Source organism: Engraulis encrasicolus, unplaced genomic scaffold (genome assembly GCF_034702125.1).
Source record: "Engraulis encrasicolus isolate BLACKSEA-1 unplaced genomic scaffold, IST_EnEncr_1.0 scaffold_1104_np1212, whole genome shotgun sequence".
In the NCBI taxonomy this organism is placed as follows: domain Eukaryota; kingdom Metazoa; phylum Chordata; class Actinopteri; order Clupeiformes; family Engraulidae; genus Engraulis; species Engraulis encrasicolus.
In genome coordinates this window covers 1-13,007 of record NW_026944575.1, presented here as the reverse complement: position 1 = coordinate 13,007, position 13,007 = coordinate 1, and the positions used below count along the sequence as shown (strand labels likewise).

General features: G+C 39.8%; 1 long non-coding RNA gene across 2 annotated transcripts; it reads left to right on the top strand.

Annotated features, from left to right (window-relative positions):
- The first annotated feature begins 2,001 nt into the window (after positions 1–2,001).
- Positions 2,002–4,968, top strand: LOC134442046 (uncharacterized). 2 transcript variants are annotated; one of them, XR_010033277.1, is made up of 4 exons: positions 2,002–2,191; positions 2,332–2,433; positions 3,290–3,362; positions 4,898–4,968. It is a non-coding gene; the product is annotated as an uncharacterized LOC134442046 (long non-coding RNA). The 2 variants fall into 2 exon arrangements; XR_010033276.1 differs by lacking the exon at positions 4,898–4,968 and having other exon boundaries at positions 3,290–4,160.
- Positions 4,969–13,007: the final 8,039 nt, after the last annotated feature.

Here is a 13,007-nt window from a genome sequence, read left to right as displayed (position 1 = left end):
TAACAACTAATATCATTGGTATAAGAACTAAATTGGTTTGATTTAACACAAATATATTGGTTAACTTCAATAACAGATTTGGTATTGAAAAATAGACTAATATCATTGGTTTAAGCAAATGTTTAACTAAGATTATTGTGTTAACTTGCACGGTCAGTGGTGTCTGAGCGAGGCTGCAACGGCGTGAGCGCATAGTTCGTTGGGGTTCTGTACAACGGTCGCACGTGCGTGAAACGCTATGGCGTCCAAGTATGCTAGCGTAACTCAGGGTATTGTTTAGGTATCGTACACACACAGACACCTATAAGGTGTGCTGGACAATTTGATCGCTACGTCTAATCCAGTTATTGAAGAGTGAGTTTGTGGTTTGGGTTCGGATTCAAACACTTTGTGAGAATAGTCAGAGTTCGTTTATTTTCAATGTTTCCGTTAATACATTATATCAATACAATCCAAATATACAGTGAATAGCGAAATAGGTTTCTTGTTCAGGATGTAATTTGCAATGAATTAGTCTTCAGACCATACCTCCGCTAACAGCCCACTTATAACTACCGGTATGCTAACTTAGCCCTAGGTTGCTTTTCACAACTTTGTTGGAAAGTATTTTGTTTTTGTTAGAAACAAACTCTCCAAATTTACAATATAGATTGCTCCAAAAGAGCTATAAAACTTGTCCAGTGGTGCCAAAACACCCATGTCAGAGTCAAGACCTTGCTAAATGTCCGAGTCAAGACCTTGCTAAATGTCCGCTAGCAACATAGCTATCAGTGGTTTCTGGAGGAGGGCCGAAGGGAGTGCTTCCAGAGATTGTTTGCGCCGGCCTCTTCACCTGAAAGAGCTAGCGCTGCATGACGAGGTGGTTCGCTAGCAACAATTAGCTATTCTAACGGTAAATCATGTTGCCTTTGTTGAGGGATGTTTGAAATAGCCCGATGTATTCATAACTGAAAATATTGGTTCTTGTTAGAAACTGAACACATTTTGAATATAATTTTGTTCTTCTGAAGTTACAACATGCCAAGTTAGGGTTGTAAGCCTGTTGGCGCCAAAGTTAAGAGCTAGCTAAATGTCCGCTAGCAACATTAGAGCTAGCCAAACTGAATAATGAATCTCTTGTCCGCTAGCAACATTAGCTAGCTAAAGTCTTTTTTTTTTTTGTTAGAAACGAACTCCCTTTGAGTATAATTATGCTCTGAAGATATCCAGTTAATGTACTTGAGCCAAAGTAAAACACAAATACCAGAGAGAAGAGCTAGCTAGAAGTTCGTTAGCAACATCAGCTTATCTTTTAGCTGACTCAGAAGCTTGAAGTAGCCACAATTTATGCCTGATTTTTATTGTTAGAAACGAACTCATTTTGACTATACACTTGCTCTGAAGTATGTTTTAACACATGTGCCTTTCCCTGTTCGTTGTTTTAAAGAAGTGAGTAAGTAAACTGATTCTGAACTTGTTATTGTTGCACACAGTGTGCCCGTTTTGTCCCATTCTCTGTTACTGAGCTCTGGGCTGTTCTCTCTTGTTCAGGGGAGAAACCAACCACTGTCAGCCATTCAGTATCGTGTTCTTTTCAATAAATGGGCATTACCTATTTGACAGATTTTCTCCTTGAAATAATGAAGCCAGAGAAACACCCAGATGTGTAGGGTGCTTAATTTTTGGCTTGATCAAAGATGCTTAATTTGTATGGTTACTGCAATAAATATTTAGATTTCTTTGCCCATCCTTTTTTGGATCTACTAGTAGGCCTAGTGATTTTTAAAGGTCTTAACAAGTGGGCTATGCTATCAGATTTCATTTCAGTGATGATGTTAAAAATATCCAGAAAAGATATATAAATCTGTTCTTTTTGCCCTCTAGCTTAGCACACTGAATTCTTTGAGCCATCTGGTGTCCTAATCCGTGTGGGAAAATGATCAATGAAAGCAATTAAAGAAATGCATCTTATAGATGTTTTCATATTGTAGGCCTATTCAGCCTATTGTGTCATGGTGGTGTTATCATTTTTCAAACTTTATTTTTGTGTAATAATTAGGCATATTGATACATAATCATGTTCATGTTTTGTGCTGTCTTGCTTTGCAGATGACAGAATATTGCTGAAGGATCCTGCATGGAAGCTGGCTGATTACACGGAGTGATTCCTCTGGTGTGGTGTACCTCAGAGAGATAAACACTGTTGCAAGAGGTGAGTTTAAAGTTCATGAATTCACACAAAACCTATCCATGTATTTTTAAATAGTCAAAGTTCTAACTTGCTCTGTATTTCATGCTGTCAATATGAGATGCAAATTAATGTTGTGTGTTGTGTGTTAATGTTGTGTGCAGCTGAGAAGATATCCTTATTACTGGATGGTTGCTCTCTGGTCGTACTTGAGCCCCCTGGACCATGTCTGCAAATGCTTCTGAACATTGACAGAATTTCTAAAGGTTAGCAACCATTCACAAATGTACACCACATGTATGTGTGTTTCAAATGTCTTAACAGTTTGAACCACACACTGTTAATCAGAGATGCATCCTGTTCATCTTGTGTGTTATTTTGAGAGGATAGGTCGACAGCGACCCTATTCACTTGCTGAAAATGCTTAAATACATCATAACAACATTGCTATGACATTACATAGAGCCATAACGCTGCACTACAGGGTTAAGGATGGCAGCTGCCTGGTTACAGTACATTGATCACCTTTGTAGCACCATGTCTAAAAATACTGGGGGAAAAAAAAACAGTTTCTAAATGTACCGGTAAGCAAATTTTAATAAATCTGCACCAAATGTGTGTTTCAAATGTCTACTATCTAACAGTCTGAATAACACACTCGTACACAGTGGTGGACAAAGTAAAAGTACTTTTGTGGTGTAATTACAACAGTAGCACATCATATTACATAGCTGTTACACCGTTTGCTCCAGTATACCTACCTATTGAGATAGACTGTGTTATTCTGACAAAACATAAAAACCTAACAAGAACCCACCACAAACTCAATCCAACCTGTGCAGAATCAGCTCATCGTAAGACAAGTACATTGGTCTACTTTTTACTCAGATAAGTTACCTGTGTTGGAAAGAAACTGTTTTTTTTTTGTTTTGTTTTTTTAACTTTTACTTTTACGTTGTCCACCACTGCTCATACATGACATTACCAATTGTTGTGTGCTCAGAGCGACAGTTTATAAACGCACCCTTGGTGCCTTCTGCTGTTAGGCCTATGACACTGAGCCCACCGTTTCATTGATTGGAGTATTTGGGTTACATTTTCTCAATTTGTTGTATTTTTCAGGATCGCTGAGGACTCCCCCTCCATGCGTGACATCTTTGAGAAATTTCCACGCTTTCTGGAGATGCCAAGTTTGGTACGTCTGCCAGACATTTTTTTAACCTTTATTTAGAAAGAACAAGTCACGATATAGTTGTGTGCATTGTTGATTTTGGCTATACTTGGTGTTAATTAAGCTTCCTGATACTGCATGATTTATACCGTTCACTCAGTAGAGTAAAGCTTTCTATATAACCTGTTAAAACAGGGCGTTATACATTTTGTGGTTACCAGAATGGCAAGTGCATTACTAAAGGCCCTATGTTATGTCATAGTAGAGTAGTACTGGCAATTAACCTTTCAATGACTATTACAGCATGTTTCAGATGGTATGGCGTAGAGCTGGGCGGTTTACGGTTAAAAAACCGTGATCTCGGTTTCACCTACACAAGGTTCTCTTTTTGATGAGAGACGGTTTTGTTGTTGTTGTTCATACTAGGCTATGTGCGTGAACTTCATACTTCATGTCACACTTCATTTCAACTCCAAGTCCACTGTTGTTTTTCTACTAGGAAATGTCAACACAATTTAAGATGTTGATTGAAGCAATACAAATAATTGGTTAATCGCGCTAAAGAAGCTGGTGAGAGTGAAGCATAGCCTAATGAAGAACCCACATGGCATGGATGAATCATGATGAACATTTAAATCAACTTAGCTTACATTTGATCTCACAAAGTTAAATAAAAGGCTATTCTAATAGGCTACAACAGTTCTCAGATCCTTAACTGTATTTCATTACCATCCCAACTGCGTGTGCAGGACTGCTGTTAAGGCTGCGTATGAGTTTTGCCATTGAGGCTAATTTAGCTTAGCTTGCAAAATGCAATGGGCAGACAAGATGCATTGCTACATTGCTGTTTGAAATTATTTGGGAGCAAAATAGGAGCGAAATACATCGCCCTATGACACAAACTACCTGACAAAATACATTCTACGTTATATTTGGCCTTTAATTCAAAGAAAATATTCACACAATGTCAAGTAAATCCGTTTGTTTTCGTGTCTCTTCAGTCTGTTCCGTTTCTGTCCCACTGTGTTTACTCGCTAGTCATGCGCTGCGCAAGGCAACATGCGGTCGTAGTGATCAATGTTGCCAGGTGTACAACGAGAACTAAGCAAGTAGTGTTGCCAGGTGTAGAACAAATATGCAGTTTTGGGCTGTCTTGGGGAAAAAAAGCCAAAAACAGCTGCTTATAATAATTTATTAACCCTTTTTACTTGAAAGGGAACTTAAAGTCTTGGGTAGGAAAATATAAACTATAAAATATAAACATTTTGAAATGAAAAAGTGATCAAATAAAAATGGAGATTAATTTAAATTCATGATTGTATCTCATTTTTAAATTTAATTTCATTTTTTTTCGTCCGAAAGATTAAGATTGGGGGGAAATCGCCGCTTATCAAAAGAACGTGCAGAAAACCGTGATGTCAATTTTCATCAAGAAAACCGTGATGCTCATTTTTTCCAAAACCGCCCAGCCCTAGTATGGCGTGCGTTATGGGGCTAAGCACCATTGATGTATCTCTCTCTCTCTCTTTCTCTCTCTCAAATCTTAAAAATTCTTTTAGACTGGAACCAACTTTGCATCCCTCGGCACTGACACTGAGAAGGTTTCAAGGACCCCACTACTAGGAGGCGAGAGTGTCATCACTGCCATGGATGACAACGTAACCATTCCTGTTGATGATTGCCTGACTTGCGCAGTGACAAGCTTTTCATGCTCTACTGGGTGTGTAACTTGGCATATCCACCACAGTTTAACTCAGTTTTTGCCTCTTTTGAATATGTGTACGATATAACCATCTCAACCAACAAGTGGGCCAAGGTACTGGAACATTTCTCACTTCAAGTTGCTCTGTAGTCACAGGACATTTTTTTTTAAACATCTACGCAGACACCACCACTCCACACCATGTGTATTTTAATTACTTCTGATTCCACTGACATGCAGACTACATCCTATGCAAATTCAGGTAATTTACCTGGTACTGGAGAAACAGCATTGTATGCCATTCTAAGTGATACTTGCCTCCTTGTTTTGCAAAAATGTACTGTTCTTTGAATATAACTTAAAGTAAGATCATGTTGACAATGAGGTTTTCTCCGGTTGTCAAGCACAACCTTAACGTTTTGTAAGTAAGTAATAGTCACAGAATATGCATGCATTTGTAATTTGAATTTTCGTTGAAAACGGCTCACCAAGCATAAAATGTTACCTCTGCTTTTGATTTTTCTTTTTTTTTTAAATATCCCTTAATACCAGCCTGTCTTTTTGTTGTGTCCACACAACTTTACTATCATCAGTGTTGGGAAGGAACAGATTGCTGTAAGTTACTGTATCCCCATCCTTTCAGATCAGTGCTTTAAAGCCTTTTGAAATTAAATTGTTAATAAACTTTGTGAAAACAAACTCAAATCTTGGTTATTGGTTATGATTGATATAGCTTTGAAACTGTTGATTTGGAGTGAAGTAATTGCAGTGTCCATCTAACTAAGCAAATCGGTTAAAATTTTAACCAATATCTGTGTCGGACACATATTAATCGAACAAATTGGTCAAAACAACCATTGGGGGATTGGTACATTTTTGACTTATAAAGATTGGTTAAACATAACCAATCTATTGGTCAAAACAACCGATTTAGAATTGGTTAGTTTTTTAACCGATCTAGATTGGTTGAAATTTTAACTAAAGTCTAATCGGTTATTTTGACTAATATTTTTCTCGGACACATATTAATCGAACAGATCGGTTAAAAACTACTAATTTTTTGTTTATTTTAACCAATCTTTTTTAAGAGTGTAGAAACAACTGGTAGCTATCAAAGTCAATACAAATCATTGCACCCATGGGTAGGAAAGGTCTGATGTGTTTAAAATTAGACAAACTCACTTTAACTTGGTGTGTTACTTTTTGAACAGAAGTTACCCTTTAACCAATGCACTACTGCATCCATGCCATCATAGAGGCTGACTTATGGACTGAGCGCTAAATCAAGTTGGATGGTCCAATTTTACTACATTTGCAAGACTACATCGCTAAGGGAACTCCTGGACTGCATAATAGAGCTGTTCTACACCTCACATTCACTCATTCATACACATCACATACAACAGATGACAACCTGCTGACCAAGGGATATTTGGGGTTCAGTAACTTGTTCAATACTTGATTGGGGTCAGGTAGGCAGGCTCGAACCTGCAACATTGCCGTTTCCAAACAGTAACCACTCTAGCCACCACCACCTTGCTTAGTCAAGATGGAAGAAGGTTCTTTTTTTGTGGAGGCTCTGACTCTGTCTCAGTTTTCAAGGTAACAGAAATTAGTTTTAAAAGGTGCACTGTGTAAGATTTTTAGTCGTTTATTTCCAGAATTCACGTTACCCATTCACTAATGTTATCTTTTTCATGAATACTTACCACCACCATCAAATTCTAAGTAGGGGCCTATTCATTATGACTGGGAAAATTGCACCTTTCATACATGAAAAAGGGGATCTTCTCCATGGTCCGCCATTTTGATTTTGCAGAAATATACATTTTTAGCTGCAAAAATGACTGTACTTTGGCCGTACTAGTAAATATCAGTGTATTACTTTGTAAATATTCATGAAAAGATCATATTTGGCAATAGGCAGCACAGTTTCAATGAGCAGCATAGTTGCAATACTTGCCACAAATCTTTACCTCAGTCTGCAGTTTGAATTTTCCATTAAAATATACAGGTGAAGGCACCATGGTCTTTTCCCAAATGAAAGGTATAAAACGGGATCACAGATCACGAGGGACTGAACTGATACTATTTCCGTCATAGTGGGTGATGTTTACATTGGCCGTTGCTTAGGTCCTCTTCAGAAGTACTATACGCACAGAATGGGGTGTTAGCCCTATATTCCCACAGCTCTATGTTCCCACTGTCTTGTAGACACACGATTTTTTTCTAATTGCCAACATTTATCTCAAAACAAGTAGTTACCGATAGGTTAGGGTGTTGGGGCACAGCTTGTCATTCTTTTGTTTCATAACAGAAGTTCGTATCGACAGAATGGGAAATCCCTCTACCAGCACTAGATTTGGCGGTAGGCTAACAGATAGGACTGTGGGAACATAGGTAGTCCCCACCCCCACACCCTCAGGCATCCAGCGCACACACACACATGCATGCATGCACACCCTCACACAGACACAGGATCAGACACAGACACACACACACACCGCTACATTTCCTTCTCACCGTGTGGTTGTCAGTGGAGCTGTAATGGCTTTGTTTGCAGAGTTCTGCACCATCACAAACAACTGTTGGATAGGAAGGCCGCCACAATGTGGCATCGATTTAGGATCATGCTTCATTGGTGAACTTTAGCACACAAAGTTTTTAAATCCCAGAACATTCATGGCTTTCTGAGTTTGCTCATTTTTCTTTCTCACGTCTCCCCGACTATTGAATGTCACAAGTTACATGCAAGGATACAAAATAAAGGCTAGCTCCACTAGCAATGACCGCACTAAAGAGGTCCCCAAATACCATCCTCAGCCACATCACAATGCTGCTTTCTAATGACCCATGCCTTGTGCTTACTAAACAAGAGTAGTGTGTGTGTGTGTGTGTGTGTGTGTGTGTGTGTGTGTGTGTGTGTGTGCGTGTGTGTGTGTGTGTGTGTGTGTGTGCGTGTGTGTGTGCGAGCCATGTAACCTATGAGAACCTGTTCATGTGGGCCACTGGTTGGTCCCCTGCTCCCTATACTATTCCTTATCAAAAATCGCTGTTATGGATCTCTCCACCGTTCGTTCTTTATGAAATGAAATTGTGTGGTGGTGCTGATAGTTTGGCTATGAATTTGACTGCATTATGAACTTAAACGATCTGCGACGGTGACTGCGAGCGTGTAACCGAGGCTGCTTGTTGATAGCAAGCCATGTATGCCAATATGTTCCTCATATGGGCTGTAGTTGTTAGCGGTTGGTGTTGGCACTGTCGGCAAAGGAGACAGACCCTTCTCCCTATTCCCTATTGTTGAGAATTTCTCAATTCTCCTCATGCATCCTGTGGCAGGCCACGAAGGTGCAGGCTTACCCGTGTGGCATAGTCGCCGGTGCTCAGTGCTCAACTCACCTTGCGCACCTTGTGGCAGGCCGATAAATAGGGAACGAACGAACAAGCAGCTGCGAAAAAACAAAGAAACTAACACATAAACTCGGGCGATCACAAAATTAGGCCTATACACACACATTCATGCCATTAGTAATATGTGGAAATCAAAAAAGGGTGGGCTGCTCCTTTAAGAGGTTGACATTAACAATGTTTTTTTCCCTTTTTGAATGCAGGTACGCAGCTCTCACCAACGGGAAACACACTGAACAGAAGCTGTCAATTCAACAAGACACAGAATCACAGGAGTCTTGTTTCTGACACATACACACACACACACACACACACACACACACACACACACACACACACACACACACACACACACATACACAGACTCTATCTCTTCCACAGACTCTGATCAGAGCAGCAGTGACGCTCTCTCCCAGCGGGAGTGGGAGGCGTCTTCCCTCCCCCAACCTCGGGCTGCCTCTGCTCAAATCTCTGGGACAAACAGTTTGAGGTGGTTAGCTGCCGCAACCTTAATGACTATGAAATGACAAGATGCAGTATATTGCCAAAGGTATTAATTTTGTGATTACAAGAAAGTAATAAAACTTTATTTTTTCCTATGTATAAAACAACGATGTATTACAGTTTTTTTCTCAATGGTTTACACACAAATCTTTGCACAACTTGAGACACAGCCAACACAACAGGCCAACTCTCTGAAAACATTCTGTTCAATTAATTGCACAAATTTCTGATTTGCACTGAAATTTCAAAAACACAATTTTCAACAATTTTCTTGAAGAAAGTTTTCCCTAAGTCATATATTTTCATACATTTACATATTATAATGATTATATTATTATTAAATACTGGGAAGCATTGCTTGTGATGAGGATGAGATCTGGTGGCCACACCGAAAAGGAGGATATAGCGTAGTTTTTGTAGCTCTATTGGGTGCAGTAAATTGTTCTTGTTATTTTGTATGTACCCCAGGGGGGAGTTTGTGCTATTGGGATATGTAAATGATAAGTCAAATCTAGTTTTAAAGTCTGCCAACCTGATGCAAGTGATTTTTTTTATTTGGCTTTAGACCGGAATAGTTTTGTTCACTTTTTGTCGTATGTTAGCAATGAGGTTCCACTAAAGAGAATTTAAAGCTGACCATGATTAAAGGCACACCATGTAATGTTTTCAAGTTAATTACCTGAATAAGTCAGATGACTAAAGAATAGGCCTCTTTCTCAACCGCTTCCGCTGTCTGTGGGCTTGAGAACCATTCTTACAAAATGTGGCATCACAGCCCTTTTAAGCCGGATTCAGACATGGCGTTAGCCCGTTCATAGTTCACGTGCGTTAATAGCGTGTGCCGTCACGTGACACAAAATGGCGTTGCGCTGCCCGTCGCAAGCTCAAAATTCTTGGTGTGGCGCGAGGTCGTGCACCCGACATTTTTTCTATCTTGGCATGCGTCCATCAGCAGCAACCAGGTAGGCAGACAGAGCAGGAGATGACTAGCTAACAGTTGCCTATAGAAGAGTAGCCGAGATACAGCTACTGGACAACAGAAGGGACCATGCATCATTTTGAGGATAATAATGTCTTAAAGAGCTATTTTATCTTCTCCCTTAAGCCCCATTGTACCGGCGCTTTGGCTGCAGTTCCAGCAGAATTCCACTGTGGGTAATCGAAGGAGTGCAAAATGAATAGGGCACAATGGAGCTAGATGGCTAAAATGGTCCATTTCACCCGTCTCCTCAAGAGAGCTCAGACTTTAATGTGGTTTTTGAGAGTTCAACAGGGGTATTAGATCAAACGTTTATCTAAAAAAAGTACATAATATGTCCCTATGATTTTTTACAGGGAGATTTTGTTTCCCACAACGTACTATTCTGCTATGTGTATGAAGCCATAGACACTTAAAATGCCTTGCTGAAAATGCTTAACTACATCATATCAACATTGCGATGACATTACAGAGAGCCGCAATGCTGCGCTGAGGGGTTAAGCAAATGGCTCTAAAAATTGTCTTGAGATAAGGGCACTTAGAGGGGTATAGCACCACAGGACTCCATTGATAGATAGATAGATAATTATTTGTCCCTTTCGGAAAATTGTTCTGTGCCATTTTTAGTGCTTCTGATACAATTACAACGACATTACAATAAACAAGAACACAATAGACAAAACCACCAACCCCCCCCCTCCCCTCCCTCTATAGGACAAAAGACAGGTTGACAAAAAACCCAACATGAAACACAGTAAAGTGCAGTATTCCAGTACCAAAGTGCAATGTGCTATTCAGTCTAAGTTACAGTTGTCTTATTTAGCATGGATAAACTAGTAGGTATAAATGATTGGCATGGCTCTGTGTTGTCTTAAATGAAGCATCCTAAACCTCCTACCTGAGGGCAACAACTCATATGCTTGCCGTTAGGGGGGTGAGAGATCCTCATATGGTTATTTGCCTTCTTTACCCACCCTTGCTTCAACAGTCACGGCCATGCTATTTAGTGGCTGTGCAAGCAATCTTGCTGGCCATGTTGATTATCTTATGCAGGTGTCTTATTTTATTAAACAACAGACCAGGAGAGAAGTATAACCAGGCCACAGAACAGATTGATTCAACATTGATTCTGGTCTCCAAAAAAAAGCATTAAAAAAAAATGTTTCCGGTTAAGGCTCATTGATCTTAGGGTGCAGATAGCCAATGAAGGCTGTCATTCATATTTTCCACCATTGTTTGATTCTGCCACGACCTCAACATGGAAATAACTTTGTCAATATTGCACTGTGCACACGCATTTGCGTACCTTCACCTTGCATTCAATTGAGATATACCACGTGATAAAAATTGACGCATTGTTCGTGCACGCATGCATACAGCAGCAAGCATATTCCAGCCCTTAGCTTCACATATTGTAGCAACAGTCCTACCGCCACGCAGATGAGTCCATGTATGCTTTTCTTCCGTTTATAATTATCTATTCATGTCTTTATTTTATTTGACATGTAAACATTTTGAGAAAGAAAAAAAACCAGACACAATTTTGAATGTAACATTAATTTTGCAGGAGAAGTGAGGGGTTTTGCGGTGTGCGTGCGTGCGTGTGTGCATGCATATGTGAACTTTGATTTGTGTGTGCGGAGTTCTGAAATATTGAGACCTGCTTACTGAAAATGTGATGTAAACAATTGAGAAAAAACTCTGTTATGATTAACATTAAACATAAAAGTAATATTGAGGGTTTTCCCCTTTGCTCCCTTTTTTTCCCCCGTTATTAATATAATGTTGTGCAAACATTTGTGCATCATGTTAATGGATTGGAAGCCATCACCACTATCCCCTTGTGGTCATCCAGAGCATATGAAACAGTGAACCCTGACCCTGAGTCGCAGTGTTGTGGGAACTGCTGGGTTTAAGGGTTTATGGAAACAATCTTTGGGGGGGTATTCCAACGGGTGTGTCAGTCACAAAACTAGGTTAAAGCTTAAACCTGGATGTTAGTGGTAAATCAGAGAATAGAGTTCGCTTGTTTTCTAACTGCTATTGACAGGCCAATTCCTTAGGCTAACTAGATACAGGCTATTGCACAAAAAAAAAAGAACATGGACATTACATTACAGTACACTAGCCTGACACTTTTAGTCCAAAGCGAATTTACCAGAGTAGTTCCATGGGTATTGGTTATAGGAGCATACTGCATATGTGTGCCTTTTTGCGTCAAGAGCACTTACAGCCATGGATGGAGTGAAATGGATTGGTGATTAAACCTGCAACCCTGTGATCTACAGTCCAACTCCCTAAAAACATTACCACACCGGGCGACACCAACCCCCCGGCCCCCATATATATATTAGCAGGTTTTACAACTTCTCACAGGTTAAATTAAACATATTTTACCACTTAACTACATTTTGGAATACCCGGCCTGCTACCATAACCCCTACTGTCAAACCAAACCTCCAGGCACTTTAATGAACACGTTGATGCGTTAGAAACATCATGTTTCCGTAAATGACTGTATAGTATCGCCCAAGACATGCCCATTCTAGGGGCTTAATGATGTGTTTCAGTGTCCTTTTCGCCAAATACATAAGGTAAATAAACGTTCATTATTTGATTATTTGTGTTTCTGTCCATCAGATGTTTCGATTTTAGTGGGGAACTCAACACTGATTCATCCACCATTGAATGCTAAGCGCCTGAATGTCATTCAGTGATAAATCACAATGGACTTGAGACATTGTGTTTTTGATGTCTGTTGGCATCCGTCTTTCAATGCGAAGCGATTGCTATATGAAATTCCCATATCTATGTTTTCATCGTTACTGAATAAAGGAGAAATCCGGGTTGTAAAATGGCGTAAATAAGAAGTGAAAGAACGTGATGGTGAGGGCTACTCTCTGGCCACACTAGCCTTTCCTCCATTACATGCGCCTGCATTGCGAATTACAAAAACGCTAGTTCAAAATTTCCTCCAAGAGCTAGGTTGAAATTTGGCTTCTGCTGTGAAGGGTCCGGCTATCGATTTAGCCAGTCGTAAATAATCTCTAATATCCACCCATTTACGGGAAAA